This window comes from Brassica oleracea, chromosome C4, assembly GCF_000695525.1.
Source record: "Brassica oleracea var. oleracea cultivar TO1000 chromosome C4, BOL, whole genome shotgun sequence".
NCBI classification, from domain to species: domain Eukaryota; kingdom Viridiplantae; phylum Streptophyta; class Magnoliopsida; order Brassicales; family Brassicaceae; genus Brassica; species Brassica oleracea.
Window position 1 is genome coordinate 12036520 of NC_027751.1, and position 18726 is coordinate 12055245.

General features: G+C 31.1%; 1 long non-coding RNA gene across 1 annotated transcript; it reads left to right on the forward strand.

Annotated features, from left to right (window-relative positions):
• Positions 1 to 17062: 17062 nt before the first annotated feature.
• Positions 17063 to 18253, forward strand: LOC106340226. Its single transcript, XR_001269337.1, has 2 exons — positions 17063 to 17353; positions 17547 to 18253. It is a non-coding gene; the product is annotated as an uncharacterized LOC106340226 (long non-coding RNA).
• Positions 18254 to 18726: the final 473 nt, after the last annotated feature.

Genomic DNA, 18726 nt, shown 5'->3' on the forward strand with positions numbered 1-18726 from the left:
CATTCAGTTTCAGCAAATTCAAATGGTTTTCTAGAATCACTAGTTTTCGTCTCTCTATCCGTCTATTAGTTTCTCATTCTTTGTTTATCCGTCTATTATTTCTATATACTTTTTTTTTTTTTCGTCGAAAGGCTATTCTATTACTCAAACTTGAGGTGGCCTGGGTAACCAAACCGGAATAGAACAACCAATAAAACATAACTCCCTATGGAAGGATCTAGCAGTCTTAGCCAAAAAGTCAGCCGTTTGATTGCGTGCCCGTGGGACGTGAACGATTTTAAAATCCGGAAAGCATATCTGTAGCGTCTCTATCCTCTCCAATTCCGTCGCAAAGCTTGGCCACGCCTGAGGTTCCCTCACCATTGCTATCAGTTCCTTACAATCTGTCCCGAAGCTCTGGCAGTTCGAATGTTGCAGCATATTCTCCATCGCCCATCGCAGTGCCTCTACTTCCGAGTGCAAAGCTGATTCACGCCGAGGGAAATTCCTTGTCCCCATAAGCTGTGCATTCCCAGATCCATCCATCCACGCCCATCCGCATCCACTAAAGTTAGCAGAAGACGTCCAAGATCCATCTAGCAAGCAAATATTTCCCAAGCTTATGGCTTGGGGCTCCTCATTTGTATTAGCTTGTGTTACAGGTTGTACCACATCATTAGCATCAAACCAGGCTTGACATTCGCTCTCCGCATGTCGGACTAACTCCAAAGGATCTCGATCTATGCCCCTGAAGAGTTTCTCATTCCTAGCCTTCCAAATGTACCATATTATCCAGGGATAAGGGTCCCTATCACGATCAGGCTCAATAATGCTATTTTTCCTCCAAAAGAGATAGTCCATATTCGTGTAGATGCTTGATACTGGAAAGATGTTCGGGCTTGTCGGAGTTGAAGCTAAAGACCAAACTTGAAGAGCTGGTGGGCATTCAAAAATTGCATGTGTGACAGTCTCCTCTGCTTCTCCACATCTTGGGCAGTAGTTATCACATCTCATATTGCGTCTTACCAGGTTCCTTGTTACTGCCACATGACCAGTTAACAATTGCCATATAAGATGACATATTTTCGTAGGAGCCTTCAGTTTCCACGCAACCGCTTGGAGCTTGGTAATACTTGGGTCCAAAACTTCCCTTTCCTCTGTTTTATTCAATAAATTCTGAGCCACCCAATATCCAGACTTGACCGTGTACTGACCATTCCTTGTGAAGTTCCAGCAGTAAGAGTCTCGACGATGAGTTGAGCTTATGGCCAAACTCCTAATGAATGGTATGTCATCAGGATGAACATAGTTCTCCAGTAAGCCCACATCCCAATCCTTCGATTCCTGATTAATAAGATCGCTTACTCGCATATTAGGATGCATCACTGGTGCCATTGGGGCAGCTGGCCTCGCGGGATTCGTTGGAATCCATGGATCCTCCCAAACCTTAACCTCATATCCAGAGTGTATCTTCTGTCGAATGCCCAATAATAGCAGATTCCTTGCAGCAGAAATGCTTGTCCACACATAGGATGGGCCAGTAGCAGCGTTTACTCTTAGTGGAGAACTCAGCCTATAATATCTCCCCCGTAGCACACGGGCCACCAGAGAATCAGGGAATTGTACTAATCTCCATAGTTGTTTTGCCAACAATGCCAGATTAAACTCATGGATCATGCGAAAACCAATCCCTCCCTCTTCTCTGGATAAGCAAACCTTGTCCCATTTCGCCCAGTGTATCCCTCTTTTTGGTGGATTCAAGCTCCACCAAAACTGAGCGATAGCACTAGCTAAGTTTTCACATATCTCCAATGGGAGAAGGAAGGTCGACATGACGTATGTCGGGAGAGCGAGCAGAATGGATTTAATCAACACTTCTTTTCCACCTTTCGAAAGCCATCTACCTGTCCATCCATTCATTCTATGCATCAGCTTATCCTTCAGGAATGCAAAAAGTTTGCATTTAGAACCACTTATGTCTTCGGGAATGCCTAAATAAGTTCCCATTCCTCCTTCATTCTGTATCCCAAGCACATCTTTTATCTCCTGTCTAGCAATTACACTAATCTGCTTACCGAAGAGTAAGGACGATTTATCAAAGTTGATACATTGACCTGATGCATGACCATATTTCCTGACTACTTTCATTATTTCTTCACATTCACGGGGCTCCGCCTTACAGAAGAAAAGGCTATCATCAGCAAAGAGAAGGTGGGATACCGACGGACACGCGCGTGTGACACGCATCCCCGTTATCCTCCCTTGATTCTCTGCATGATTAAGAAGGCTAGCGAGCGCTTCCGTGCATAGAATAAAAATGAAAGGAGACAAAGGATCTCCTTGACGTAGTCCTCTACCTGGAGTAATATTTCCTCTTGGCTCTCCATTCATAAGGACCTTATACTTTACCGATGTAATACATCGCATGACCCAGCTGGTCCAGATCTCTGAGAATCCCATCTTACGCAGAACAGCTTCGATAAAGGACCATTCCATCCTGTCATATGCTTTGCTCATATCTGTCTTGATGGCCATCCTTTTATTGCGCCCACTTGGTTTGGTTCTCAGAGCGTGAAACATCTCCTGAGCAATCATGACGTTATCAGAAATCTGTCTCCCAGCAACAAAGGCTGACTGGGTTTCCGATATCAAACCAGGAAGCACTTTCTTTAACCTCTGGCATAAGACTTTAGAGATTATCTTGTAGCTGACATTGCACAGACTAATGGGCCTGAACTGAGTCATCGCATTGGGCTTCGTTACCTTCGGGATAAGACATATATTTGTATCATTTAGTCCATTCGCCATCGTTCCCTCAAAAAGGAATTTGTTAACCATAAGAGTTAAATCCTCCTTCACAATATCCCAGAATTTCTGATAGAAAAGCGCAGTCATCCCATCTGGTCCTGGGGCCTTCTCTGGATGCATGGCAAAAAGCGCTAATTTAATCTCCCATTCAGAGACCGGAGCTGTAAGGTCATCATTCATAGCCCCAGTGATCGTCGTTGGAACATGAGCTAATGCCTCCTCAATTTCCTCCGGATCAGATGATTCAAAAATCTGCCTAAAATAGCTAGTAGCAATGGCTACTAGACCCTCATCATCCTCAACAATATTTCCATCCTCATCTACAAGCTGCGTGATCTTATTCCTTGCTCTTCGTTGCTTTGTCAAGGCATGAAAGAATTTTGTATTCCTGTCTCCTTCTCTCAGCCAAAACACCCGACTCTTCTGTTTCCAGAACATTTCTTCTGATCTAAGGGCCTCCGAGAGTTCCTTCAGGGCTGCTGCAATCTCACCAGTCGTGGCACTGTCATCGGCATACAAACCTTCCACTTTCTCTTTAAGGTCCTCTACTAGTTTTGCCGAATTGACATTATTTTGCCTCCTCCATTCACTCAAAGCTTTCCTGCAACTTGAAATATGTTCCATGATAGTCGCATTGGGAGGAAGATCAGGAGACTTCCAGCCCTCAAGGATAACTTGCCGCAGCTCTTCATTATCCAGCCATCTCTTATCAAACTTAAACTTCTTGGACCTTCTCGTTGGCTTTGTGAGTATATCTGCAAGAATCGGACGATGGTCCGATCCCCATAACCTCATATACTTAACAGAAGAGTGGGGAAACCTCTCATGCCAGTCCGCATTTCCAACTGCTCTGTCTAAACGACATCGAACAGTTTATATGTGGTTGTAAGAACAAAAATATATGAAATAAAGTTCTAATAAAATTTATGTGTATGAAGTTGAAGTTATCAGTTACAAAGATACATTTATTAGAGAAAATTATTTTGAATGATACAACTACTATGTATTGCAAAGATACATTTATTTGAGAAAATTGTTTTGAATATTTTAATCAAATATTATTATATTAAATATTACAACTCAAAATCGATAAAGTTAGATTGCATATAATCTAAAAGTAGAATTCCATATTTAATCTACTAAAATTAAACTAAAATCTCTAGTTACAAATTTATGGTTTAAAACTAAAATAAGAGAGATAGACGAAATGAATGAGACAGAAAGAGCAGAGAGACGGAGTGAGCGTTTGAGACAGAAAGAGATATAAAGAAAAACAAATGAGTATGGTAAAGATAGAGATACAAAGAGAACATAATAACTGTGAGAGAGAAAGAGGAAGGGATAGTTATGGTATACTTTTATACACTCATAATAATGATCTTTTACAGCAAAAGACCATTATATTAATTATTCGATGGTCTGGACCGGAATAGAATACCCAACAAAACGAATAGTCCTATGAAAAGACCTGGCGGTTTTAGCTAAGAAATCAGCAGTGTCATTCTATCCCCAGAGAATATAGAATATCATGAAATTTTAGAATCTTGTCTTTAGTTCTTGTTTCTCCTTCAACTCTGACGAGAAAGTCGGCTATGCATGAAGTTCATTTATCATTGCTATCAAGTTTTTGCAGTTAGTCCAAAGTGCTGACATATCAAATAATGTAATATGCTTTCCATTGCCCAGCCTAGTACTTCTAACTCTTGAGTTCAAAGTGGATTCTCTTTTGTCTTTGATTTTTTGTACCCATAAATTATGTTTGTCCAGAGTTATCTTTCCAAACACATCCTCATTTACTAAAGATCGATGCGTAACAGAGCAAGCGGAGATCGAACCCGTCAAAACGAACCGTAGGTGAACGTGTAGATGAACGTAGAGATGAACAGAGCAGATCGGAGATCAGAGAGGAGATGAACGTGTAAATGAACGTGGAGCGAAAGACGGGAACTATGATCCACACGTCAATGAACGTGGAGATCCAGGCGATAGCCAAGTTTCAAAGGATACCTCAGCCGGAGATCGTTGCGTGGGAGAGACGTCAGGAAGAGATCGTTGCGTGGAGTGACCGCCGTACCACAAGGAGTGTATGGTAGTCTCCCTTGCGACACTGCAGAGCCGCCGGAAAACTGGATCACCGTCGGAGATGAACAAACCTGAGAATCGCCTTCTTCATCCCTCGAGAGCGGCTAGGTTAAATTGACAAAAATTTGCATTTCTATATACTTAAAAGATTGCATACAAGCATTTAAAATTGGACCGAGGGTTTGTGACCATAAGAATGTAGCTAATTTAGTAATCTGACTTGTACCCAACTTGAAATTAAGATATAATATCTATACGGCACATTTAATATTAAAAGCTTGAACAATCTGTTTAATTCTCTTTTATTTTAATTTTCAATTATACGGACACTTATTAATGTCCGACCTGACCTTGCTTATTGCGAGAGCCGTGCTTACTTAAGTAAATTTAAGCATTGGCCTATGGCATCTATATTTTTCTAAAAGAGTTTAAAAGCATTTCTTATCATTAGTTTCATTTGATAAGATCTTCTATAAAACAACTATTAAAACATAGGGTTTGAATGGTAACCAAGGGAATGAAGAGAAACATTACATTCTTTAACGTTCCTCAAAAATGTTACCATTCATGAGAAATATTTTTTCCTCTTCATTCTTTTTCATTCTATTTTTGTAGAGAATTATAATGCAAATTTGTTCCTTGTTAATTTTAATAAGGAATCCTCACTCCTCATTATTCCCAAAATTTTGTTCCTATTTATTCTTTTCTTATTCATTTCTAATGTTTCTCGATGGTTATCAGTCACACCCATAGTCTCGTTAATAATTTTATGGGTAAGCAAAAACTGAGTTTGGAATGAAAACATGCATGGTCTCTTTAAGAAACCAAACAAAATATGGAACCAGTTGTTGTTTCCTAAAAAATTGGGTAAATAACTAAATAAAGAGATTTTTCTCTATACATTTTAGATTAAAAAATTGTTTCTTTGATTCTCTTGCACTACACCACAATAAATTTTATTATTGTCACATTTTTCATAAGTTTTTTTCTTTCTATGGTTTCAGGCAGGTGGCAGCGGTTAGTGTTCAAACTGCCTCTGCGTATTGAGAAAGTCAAATGTAAATTCCATAAAAGATTATTATTCTTGTAGGCGAATAGTTTTATTTTATAGAAAATACCTCAACATGCATGTGATTCAATGTCCCCACTAGATTTAGGATAACTATGGTTTAACTTAGAGTCCGAAGTTAACAGCGGATTTGATAATCAGCGGGACGTATTAAAGTACGTTACAACTACGGTTCATGCGATTTACGAGATAAGTGCGATTTTGAAAAAATAAGCGGTGTGGATAATGTTTGATTGGTGAAAATATATTTTGCGGTATTGAAAAAATTGATTTTTAATAATAACAAGCACTATGAAATATATAATATAATAAACTAATGTAAACTAAATATATTAATAATAAATATAGTTTTAAATTAAATAGTTTGTTTGGTGTTAATTTGTAATATTTTATTATTTATAAACTTTAAATACGAAATGTCATTTGAAACTAAAATATAATTAAATATTTGCTAATGTAATGCAATAGCAGCAATGTGAACATAATTATACGGAATTAACCATGTGAAATAATATTACTGTTTATTAGTTATTTCTAAAATAATTTGTCTATAATGTTTTATTGAGTAAATTTTATTACAGTATATAATTAGGATATATTCTCTCCGTTTCATTTTACTTGTCGTTCTAGACTTCGATACACAAATTAATAAAACATTTAAGTTTATCTATTTACTAGATAAAAACATCATTACCAATACACCTAACCAGATTTCAACCAATAGAAAAATAGATTAGAATAAAAATTCAATAAATTTTGCATTGAAATCATAAAACGACACTAATTTTAAAACGAAAATTTTGCTCTAAAATGACATACAATTCGAAGCAGAGGGAGTATGGTATATGTGTCTTTGTGTTCGTTTAAAAGTTCAAAATGTATAGTAGTTTTTTTTTTTTTTTGTCAAAGTATAGTAGATTATTTCAGGGGTTCTTTCAAAAAAGGCTCAAAATTTTAAGTCAAACATAAAAATAATCTATGTTTTTTTTGAAATTTGTTTTGTCCTATTCACCTTAGAAATTCTAGTTATTCACGAAATGCCATTACTTTTTTTTTTTTTGAAAATAAGGCTTTTACCTTATCATTCTCATCTTCACCAAATATTTACAACTTTTCCATTGACATCAATACCTCAACCACCATGAACTACCAAATTGAGAGTGTTAATGCCGTAAAGTTTCGATTTTTTCTCATCCTTTCTCATTTCCTATCCACACAAACCACATATCTTACACTTTCTCTCAAAATTCATCAAAAAAACTGAACATTTTAATTACAAATTATGTAAGGTTAATAAGCTCATGATTCTTGGTGATTAACGAGTAGGTAGTTGTTGTGGTGAAGTTCTGGGTGATTGGAGAAACCACACAAGTCATCTCACGAGTTCAAGGTATAAAATCGCGAACTACATTTTATTTTTCAGATCTGTTCGACGAAAAAGACTTCTTTAGAAGTCTTCTGGTCAATGCATAGGTTATTTTTGCAATTGACCTTTTGTGTGTTTTTAATAGAAGATTTCCCTAGAAGTATTCTAACTTTCCTTTGTAAACAAAAAAATTCGAAATTCCCAGAGAAGAATTCTTTAGAAGTATTCTCGGATAAACAGGTTACTTTTAAATTTGACCGAAGTTGGTCAGAAATTTGACTTTTTGGAGAAGACTTCTTGATCTTCTCTAGAAGTCTTCTCTCGCGAGCAAAGGTTTGACCAAAACCCAGAATTAAACTCGAGAAGACTTCTTTAGAAGTCAAATATAGTCAATTGCAAAAGTAACCCAGCAGACTACTTGCGACATTGAGAAGACTTTCGGAAGACTTAGAGAAGACTTCTTTTGAAGAATTCTCTAGGTAGACTTTCCTAGAAGTCTTCTACAAAAAGTCAAAATTCTGACTAACTTCGGTCAAATTCAAAAGTAATCTATTTATTCGAGAAGACTTCTAAAGAAATCTTCTCTGGGAATTTTGAAAAAAAAATCAATTTCAAAGATAAGCCAATATTTACAAATGAAGATTTCCGAAGATATCTTCTGTAGAGTAGACTTCTTAAGAAGTCTTCCTTCGTAAATTTGTAATTGCAAAAATGACCTAAATAGAAGACTTCTTTTGAAGTCTACACAGAGTAGACTTCTTTTGAAGTCTTCCGTGGATGACTTCAAAAGAAGTCTTCTACGTAAATCTTTATTAAACTTCAAATTTATCTAAAATTAAAATGAATTTTTAATATCTTCTTGTTAATTCATGTTTATTAGTCAATATTGGGACTACTGAGTCGAATTAATAACTTAATTGGTGATAATTATGAAGTTACAAACATTGATGTTTAATAATGTTTCTAGCTAAACGGAGAAGTCTTCTGTAAGTCTTTCTCATAGAAGACTTGTAGTTCTCCGATGATTTTGCTTTATTAAGTTGATGTTCTGTGTTTGTGTTGTCTTCCTCATAAAATACAATTTTTAACTTCCATGAGATTTAAAATTTCAACTTTCGCTTAAAATTCAGTTTTGATATTTTGGGAATTTGACTAAGGTTTCTTGAGAAGTTTTCTTTCTTAGTTTTAGCAAATTTTACTAAGTTTTTGTGTTGTTGTGCTTTGTTATGTGTGGGTAGAATGATTAAAATATTTTTTGATATGTTGCATCAATAACTTTAATGAAGTCAAGTACTTTTGGCAAAACATGAACATATTTACCATTATTTTGATTAACAACTCTTAAAGTTTACAAAATAATTCACAACTAATATATTACACATACAAATCATAAAAAGACCATAAAAAAATTATTACACAGCTAGATATTATTCTTCAACATAGATAAGCTTGGACTCCACTTCACATCATCTCTTTGTACCACTTTGGGCAGAAGACTTTGGAAGACTTTCTGAAGACTTCATTGGAAGTTTTCTAGTATAAAATACATTAGCAAAATTTCCCAAGAAGTCTTTCGAGAGTCTTTCGAGAGTCTTTCGAGAGTCTTTCGAGAGTCTTCCAAGAATTATCCAAGAAATCTTCCAAAATCTGTCTCAGATCTGAAAAATCAGCATATTCAAAAGCATTTAAATAACTTCAAAATAGAGAAGACTTCAAAAATAAAATTTTAGATAATAAACAAAACAGTCACATTAGGTTGGATCTATAATTTTTTAGAATCTAATATATAAAACACACAAAATACATATCCAAAATTTATACCACTTTAGGCAGAAGACTTCAGAAGACTTCCTGAAGACTTTGTGGAAAGTCTTCTAGCATAAAATGCATTAGAAGACTTTCTAAGAAGGCTTCTGAGAAGTATTCCGAGAGTCTTCTGAGTGTCTTCTAAGAATTCTTTCAAAGTCTCTCAGATATGAAAAAACCTGCAAATTCAAAAACATTCAAATGACTTCAAAAGAGAGAAAAACTTCAAAAATGAAAATTTTATGCTTAAAAAATAAACAAAACAATCACACTATGTTGAATTTATGGCTTTCTAGAATCTAACATATAAACACACACATAAATTCATATCCAAAATTTAGAGATCTACCTTTGAAAGAGTGAAAGATGAGAATCATGTAATGAAAAACATGCAAAAAGAAGATAAATTAGTGAGAAGACATAAGAAAAAGTGGGAAATGAATATAAAGTTTGGTGTTTTGATGTTCAAAGAGATTAGAGAGAGGTTGGAGAGTTTTAGAGTGAAAAACATTACGTTTTTGTTGCAGTCATTTGAGAGGAAGAAAGAGAATGTGTAAATTTTCTTTATATATGGAGACAAAAATTCCAATTATGTCAAATATTTTCGACCCAGAAGACTTCTGGAAGACTTATGGAAGACTCATGGAAGACTTATGTATGACTCATGGAAGACTTATGTAAGACTCATGGAAGACTAATGGAAGACTTTGATTTAGGCGGGAAACCTAAATTATTCCAAAATTTAGGCAGAAACCATAAATTCTACTAAAATTTAGGCAGAATGTGTCTGAAGACTTTTTTTAAGTCTTATGTGAGTCTTCCAGACCCTAAAATCAATTAACTATGCAAAAACACTTTTTTAAACTTAAAAAAAAAACTTAGAAAGTGTTTAAATCAAGTTATTAGATAGTTACTAAATATATATGGGTCAATTTGAAAAAGAAAAAAAATGAAGGTAAGATTTCAGAATCTAACCCTAAAGAAACATACAATACTATAACATATGTTACCAAACCCTAAATCAATGACTCATGAACCAATCTACATTCACTCATCTATGTTGAAAATAATTCAATTTCAGATAAACTAAATTTACATCATTGAAAAATGTTTATTATTACATGATTTCAAATTTTAACCCATGAAAATATTTTTTATAAAAATTTTAAATTATTTTTAAGATCTAATCCATGAGAAGACTTTCTCTGGAAAACTTCTGGAATAATCCTGGAAGACTTATGGAAGACTCATAGAAAACTTATTGAAGACTTTGATTTAGGCGGGAAACCTAAATTATTCCAAAATTTAGGCAGAAACCATAAATTCTACTAAAATTTAGGCGGGATGTGTCTGAAAACTTTTTTTTAAGTCTTCTGTGAGTCGTCCAGACCCTAAAATCAATTAACTATGCAAAAAACACTTCATTTTTAAACTTTAAAAAACTTAGAAAGTGTTTAAATCAAATTATTAGATAGTTATTAAACATATATATGTCAATTTGAAAAAGGAAAAAAATGAAGATAAGATTTCAAATCTAACCCTAAAGATACCAACAATATTATAACATATGTTACCAAACCCTAAATCAATGACTCATGAACCAATCTACATTCACTCATCTATGTTGAAAATAATTCAATTTCAGATAAACTAAATTTACATCATTGAAAAATGTTTATTATTACATGATTTCAAATTTTAACCCATTAAAATATTTTTTATAAAAAAAATTAAATTATTTTTAAGATCTAATCCATGAGAAGACTTTATGTGGAAGACTTATGGAAGACTCCTATAAGACTTATGGAAGAGTTTGATATAGGCGGGAAGCCTAAATTATTCTAAAATTTAGGCAAAAACCATAAATTCTACTAAAATTTAGGCGGGATGTGTCTGAAAACTTTTTTTTAAGTCTTCTGTGAGTCGTCCAGACCCTAAAATCAATTAACTATGCAAAAAACACTTTTTTAAACTTAAAAAAAAAACTTAGAAAGTGTTTAAATCAAGTTATTAGATAGTTACTAAACATACAATACTATAACATATGTTACCAAACCATAAACCAATGACTCATGAGCCAATATACATTCACTCATCTATGTGAAAAATAATTCAATTTCAGATGAACTAAATTTACATCATTGATAAATGTTTATTATTACATGATTTCAATTTTTTACCCATCAAAATATTTTTTATAAAATTATAAAATTATTTTTAAGATCTACTGAACGAAAAAACTTACAAAGAAGTCATCATAAAGAAGACTTACAAAGAAGTCTTCTCTAACTGAGGGTTATAATGGTAAAATTGAATACATGTTTTTTGTTTATTCATAAAGAGATTGTTGTAATTTCACTAGACTTTTGGGTTATTTTTGCATTTGATTGAATTTGGGATACATTTTTTTATTTAAAATTAAATTTTGAGTCATTTTTGGCAAATCCCCCATTATTTTATCATGCATTTTTACGGTTAAAATAAAAATTGTACTACAGATGTGTGCGTTATTTAAGAAAACGCACCTATTTGCATGCATGTGCGGTTTTCAATTGCGTATTGTTTGTTGTGAAGTATGGGAAACTGTGTGCGGTTTTTGATGAATTTTTATGAAAAACGCAAAATAAAGATGTAAATACATGATTGGTGATTTGGTGTTACCAGTGCGTTTGGGTGCACTGTTACAAATCCGTCCCGTCCCGTCCCGCTAACACCATTTATTTACCTTAGTTGATTAAATTTTGATTACTACAGTAATTAAGAAGTAATCAATATTTAAGAACTAATGGCAGACCAAGTTGCTAAATGTAAGCCCTTTTTTCAAAAAAAAAAAAAGTTGCTAAATGTAAGAAAAAAATATGTTATGATCGATATAACGCGGTCCCATTTTAATAATTACTCCCCTTCTGTTTTATAGGCAAGAATATTATTTTAAAATTCTAATGCAATTTTATTTACTTTAATTTTTAATATTAATTATAAAATGCATTAATTTTATATATAGTTTTATTTATCTAAAATATTATTGGTTGGACAGATGTAATTAGTAAAAATATAAATACTTTTTAATCAGTGTGAAAATATAAAAGTAACACTTTTCACTAAAGAGAGAAAATTAATATCAAATTAATATTTATAATGTGTCCTAATTAAAACAAAGTTAACCATATGAATATTTGATATATATATATAACGATGTATTAAGCCATATTTTTTCTTTGGATGAAAAATAATCATTAAAATAAAAAATAAATTCACTCAAATATTAAAATAAAATATTTTAGTTTCTCAATTTTTCTAAAACATAAATCAAACAAAAATTTGTTATACTCTTTCCAACTATACTTATCTATACTTATTAAGATCATTGTACTAAAGTTAATTTAAACAATTATGTTTAAAAATAGGGAGTTTTAAAAATAATATAAAATTTGAAATCAACTACAAACATAACCTCTTTTTGTCAACTATATTTTGTCATTTTCCTTTTATACAATTCTTAGTTTTTCCTAATATTTAAAAAATGTCATTATTGCTTTTTTGTAGAAAATTGTCAAAACCCACAAACATCATAAACAATTTTTCTTATTTATACAGTGTCACTATTATGAATTTCTCCAACCACTATAAACAATCAATTTGAAGTTTTAAAGCTCAAACAGTAAACTTTCATCTATTTTCTTCTTACTCTACACCAGCAGAACTTCATTTCCTCTTATTTCCTCTTTACTTTCATTTTGAAAACTATCATAACTATTCTTTATTATGAAACGTCAAACCATCTTTTAGTTTGTCGATATTCAAAGTTTAGACGGTAAAAAAATTTGGAAACGAGTATACACCGAAAAATTTAACTAGGTACATGATTTCGTCCTTATTCAGATTTGGGTAGTGACATCAGACTTCTACGTATGTCTACCCTTATCTGTAGATTTATACTGCAGTCTATTTATCAATGCACATGCTGGTTTTCCAACTGACCAAATATGTTTTTTTTTGCACCGCAAATTTCACTAGAATTCTACTAATTTAGCTTTGAAAACAAAACAAAAATTGATATATTTACAAAAAAAAAAATCTACGTATAGGAAAGTAGTTTTTCATTTGACCAAACTTTTGAGTTTTTACAACTGGATCAAACTTTGATATTTTTTTTCTTGTGATATCACATGAAGTCCACTCTACAAAAATATGTTAATTTTGTGTTTGACTAAAATATAAAAGATTGATAAAAAAATTAATTAAAGTGTAGATTTCATGTGATGTTACTGAATCTTATAAAAATGTAGACTTCAATAGAAGTCTACTATTTGATTAATTGAGATTTTGGTCAAACACAAAACTAAAATATCGGGTTGAAAGTAAACTTCAATTAAAATTTATACCGTTGAAGACTTCCAATAAAGTCTACTCGTGAAAAATCAAACTTGGTCAATGACAAAATTAATCTCTTAAAAAGTTTGAAAATGCAAATTACAGATGAAGTCTGCTCTAGAAAAGTTAAAAACTGAGTGAATTATGTTAATTGAAATCATAGTGGATTTAACTTTTTGGTTAACTAAATTATGTTTAAATAAATTTGATAGCTAACAAAAATTATAATATCATATAAGTGAAACACAACTAAAAATGAATACTGTGTTGAAAGTTTGTATGTCAAAATAGTAATTTACAAATAAATATCTTATGATGATAATTATTACAAATAAAATTTAATAATATGTTTCTAGAGTATTTCATTATTCATAATTTTGATTGCCCGAATCAAGTCTTCTAATGATGCATGCTAATAAGATCTCCAAAAAAAGATAAAATAACCTTAAGATGATTAAAATTATAAAAATACATGATATTAAAAAGAACTATAAAGTCACATTTTAGTCAATTTAATTTGAAATCTATTTTAAAATTATCGTTTAATAGAAGTCTATTAACCTTAAATTTTAAAATATATATTTAAAATCTACAGATCTAATTTTACATTTTTGGTAGGGAGATGAAAGCCTAGGAAAATAAGATAAAATTGTGAGAAAAACATGAGACAAATGTTTAAATTATATTTTAGTAGACTTTTTTGAACAGCGTTCAGTCACATGAAGTCTGTTTAAAATTTATGGTTTAATAAACTTCATTTAAAATCTGCCAGCTTTAATCTATAAACTTCATGAAAAGTCTACAGTATCAGATAATTTTCATATCTGTAAAATATTTATCTTTATAAACCTAAAATAATGTTAAATCTAAAAAAATCCAAAATAAATTTTTAAGCTAAAATAATACCAAAACAAAAACATAGAGTTTTTTATGTACACATTTCATATCTACAGATTTATATATTACATTTGTAGGAGGAGAAAATGAAAATCATGTAAGAATACACTTACAAAAAAGACAAAATTATAAGAAAAAACATAATACAAAATCACAAAAAATCTAAAATCATATTTTAGTAGATTATGAAGCCTATTTGAAATTTATGGTTTAGTAGACTTCATACTAGTTTTAGCTTTTAAACAGATTTCATTTGAAGTCTATTTCATCTTAAATATATATGAAACTTTTTTACATTTATAAAACGTGTAAGTAACTTTAAATCTGAAAAAACTTCAAAATATAGTTTATAAGACAAAATATTAGCAAAATAAACACGTAAATTTAAAATCTATAATTTTATTTGATTATTAACAAAAAATACAAAAGCTAAAATTAATTTGATTTTTTAGTCTCAAATTTTAGTCGACTAAAGAATAAGTATATTACATGCTAAAATCAAATAGATTTCATTTGAAGTCTGTTAAACCAAAAACCACAAACTCCGAATTCCAAATGTATACTTGATATCCAAAAATTCTTAATTGACCATTTTATCAAATATGAAAATCTTCTAAAATATACACAACTCAACATTTACAACAGGAACTCCCTAAATTAATAGTCGGCAAATTAGTAAATATGATAATTTAATAAATTTCACCAGTTCCGTGTTAGGCCATTGTAAAATATGTTACAACTCGATAAGCTTATAAAATAATAATTTTTGAATTTTTTATGCAAATATATGGTCCCAACAGAAACATTAATTAACGATTGATGTTATAAATTTTATATAAATATAAATAGTATTTTTTATAATTTATTTTTTATTCACAGTGAAACCTATCTTTATTTTTTAAAACTATTTCTAAATATAGTGATGTTATCTTGTCATTTTACACTTAAAATACATTTAGGTTTATGGTACATATTATATATATATATAAATAATCTAATAAGAATAACATAAAACTTAATCAATATCTATACCATAAAATCAAGTATTTTTTATTTCTAGAAAAAACATACTTTAAATATATATAAATATAAAAGGAATATTTAAATATATATATATATATATATATATATATAAGGAATTAAAAAAAATTAATAACTCTTTAAATTGAAAATATTAATGGCCCAACATTACTAATTTATAGAGTGTTTATAATCGTGTGTACAAATAAAACAGGAAAATCTAAATCTAATATTCAACCCTAGGATTACATACGTCTTTGAATTTATTGTTACCAAACCATAGGTATTGTATAAACGTAGTCAACTTGTCATCTTTATAATCGTGTGTAATATTTTTCATAATTTCTAATAACATAATTATCTGGCATTTAAGAAATAATTAATAGCTTAAAAATATGTTTACTAATACTATCTGTTTTTCTAGTATTTTCTTGTTTTTTTAGTTTACTAATACTATCTGTTTTTCTAGTATTTTCTTGTTTTTTAGTATTTTTGGAAAAATCAACTTGAGAGAAAGCAATCCCCACGTCTAATTCGAACTGCTCTATATAACTTTCACTTGACCTTAACAAATAGATTAATTACAACTAATTATAATTACCTAAAAATAGTTATAATTATATATTACCCATCTAGATAATAAATTCGTCGACCGACTGGTAACACCCGTAATTTGCTAGGTCGGTTTTATTCAAATAGGCGGTTTGAATATATGACCTACTTAATTTCTTATTTTTCTCATTAAAAACTAGATTCTGATCCACATTTTAATATATTAAGTTATTTTAATAAAATTTAATATTTTTATATTTAGTTATTTAAGATAATATATAGTTGTCAAATATATAAGTCTAAAATATATTAACAATTTTACTTTTTATAAATTTACTATATAGTTTACTTATTTAAAAAATATTTAATAATTATGAAGAAAATATATAATTATTTTAAAATTATAGAAAATTTACTATAATAAAACGAATATAATTTAAAATAAAAGACATTTAAAGATTTTATGGAAATGCAATATTTTAAAAAATAAATTTTTAATTTTTTAAATATTAAATATTTTGTATTCAAATTTAATATGAAAAAGTTACTTATAAAAGGTGTATCTAACTAGAAGTTTGAGTTGATTTGTATTAAAATGAAAAAAATCGCTGCTATTCAAATGTTAATTAAAAAAAAAACTTTAAAATTCTGTATTATTGAATTTTCCTTTTCGTAAAAGTATTTTTAAATCTATTATTTTTGAACAAAATTTAAATTGTAGATTTTATAGTGCTTTAAGTGTTTCTAAAATGTTTGAGAGAAGTTTCTTAATTATAAAAATAAAAATTCAATTATTATAGTTGTAATAAGATTTTAGAGTGGTTTAATAAAAAGCAAACCAATTTTTCATATTAACCTAAAATAATTTAAAACTCCTTAAAAATTAAATTAGTTCAAATTTTAGATTGAATAAACCTCCTTAATAAATATCTAAACATTCAGATATTTATAATGGCACAAATCGTAAATAATGTGACAGTTAAAAAGTTCACTATGATAAATACTCGAGAAAATTACATTGATAGACACTTCTTGTGTTTGTAACATCAAAAGACACTTCTTGCTTGATAGTGCGTTGTTTGTCAAATATACCTTCCAACTACGTCTGTTTCTCCTTAGTCCATCGAACCTAATACTGTCTTTTTTAAATGTTAATGTAAAATAAAGATACGACTTTCTCAATTGTCTTCACCAAACTCCATTATCTCTCCTTCTCAGTATCTGAAATTCTATTTTCTCTTGTTCTCAATCTCATAAACATCAATTGACCCTGACAACTCCCGCAACGAAACCAAATTGTTTCAACCTAATATGTGGTATATATATGTTTTTCACCCATCGTCTCTTAACCACCGCCGAACAACACCTCACACACATCCTTGTTCCGAGACCAATTATGGGTACTTATTTTAATTGCATCTTCTTCCTTCATGTTTAGCTTTGTTTCACACAATTTTAAATCTTGGTTTATGTAGAGTTTAATTGCCTACTGCTTTGGTTTACTGAAAGCTATGAACTTGTTATAAATCTATCTAACAGATCTAGACAGACAAAGTTAGTTTCTTGGCTTATTTTTTTTATCTTAATTTGAAGATTCGATTTCAAAAAGACGTAAGGGTGGATACAGGGTAATGGATGTGGAGGAGAGGGAGAGGTGATGATGGAGAAGATGGAAATAAAAGCTGAGGAGAGTTTGATTTGTTACTTAACCTGAGACTGGAATATTAAAGGGGTTTGGGTTTGTCACTTTCAAGGATGATAAATCCACGAAGAATTCTATGGAAGGGATGAACGGACATAAGCTTGATGGTCTCTATGAGCAAGGCACAGTCTCGTTGAAGCGGTGGCGGTGGAGGGCGTGGTGGAGGCGGTGGTGTTTTGTGTTTATGTAGAAGGCGGTGGTGGAAAACATGAGCGTGTATACAGTGGTGGAAGTGGCTACTTAAGTGGCGGTAGATACCGCAGTGGAGGCTGTGGTGGTGGAAGACGTGAGGTTGGGGCATACAGAGGTGGAGGCCGTGTTAAGTGGCGGTAGATACCGCAGTGGAGGCTGTGGTGGTTGTGGAAGAGGCGGTGGTGGATACAGAGGTGGAAGACGTGAGGGTGGATACGGTGCTATTGGAGAGAGGAAGAGGTGGTGGTTGGGGATACGAAGGTGGTGAAGGTGGAGGGTACGAAGGAAGTCTTGGTGTTGGTGTTTGGTAATTAGATTCAGGTGTTGAGATTGTTACGATTGTTTTGTTTGGATTGTAACATTTCGAAATTAAATATTTGATTTTTGAAAAAACATTAATAGTTTAGCTATCTCCCTAATTTAACTAACAAAAATAAAGAAAGTAATTGCTGTAAAGTAGACTAGAATCTCTAGAACTGATTTACTATATTTATTATAGACTAGAGGTATACCGGCGCTACGCGCCGGGTTCGGATCTTTTGTTCTTCGTATATTTTGTTTTCTAATAAGTTAAAATTGGTCCGTTTAATCCATTTGATAGTAGTTATTATCAGTATTGTGTTACTTTATTTTTTATCTGATTAGGCGAAAGAGGAGTACCGTAAGTGATTTCATAGATTAGTATAATAAGAAGATAATATATAGTTGATAGCTGGATAAAAGTAAATGTAGTACAATGTAAAAGATTAATTAAAGTCAATGTTCCGCACAAAAGTAAATATAGTATAACGTAAAAGGTTAAGTAAAGTTAATGTTCCAAAAGAAACATGTAAATTCATGTGTTTGTTTACTGTTTTTTTTTTGTGCTAATGTAGTCAA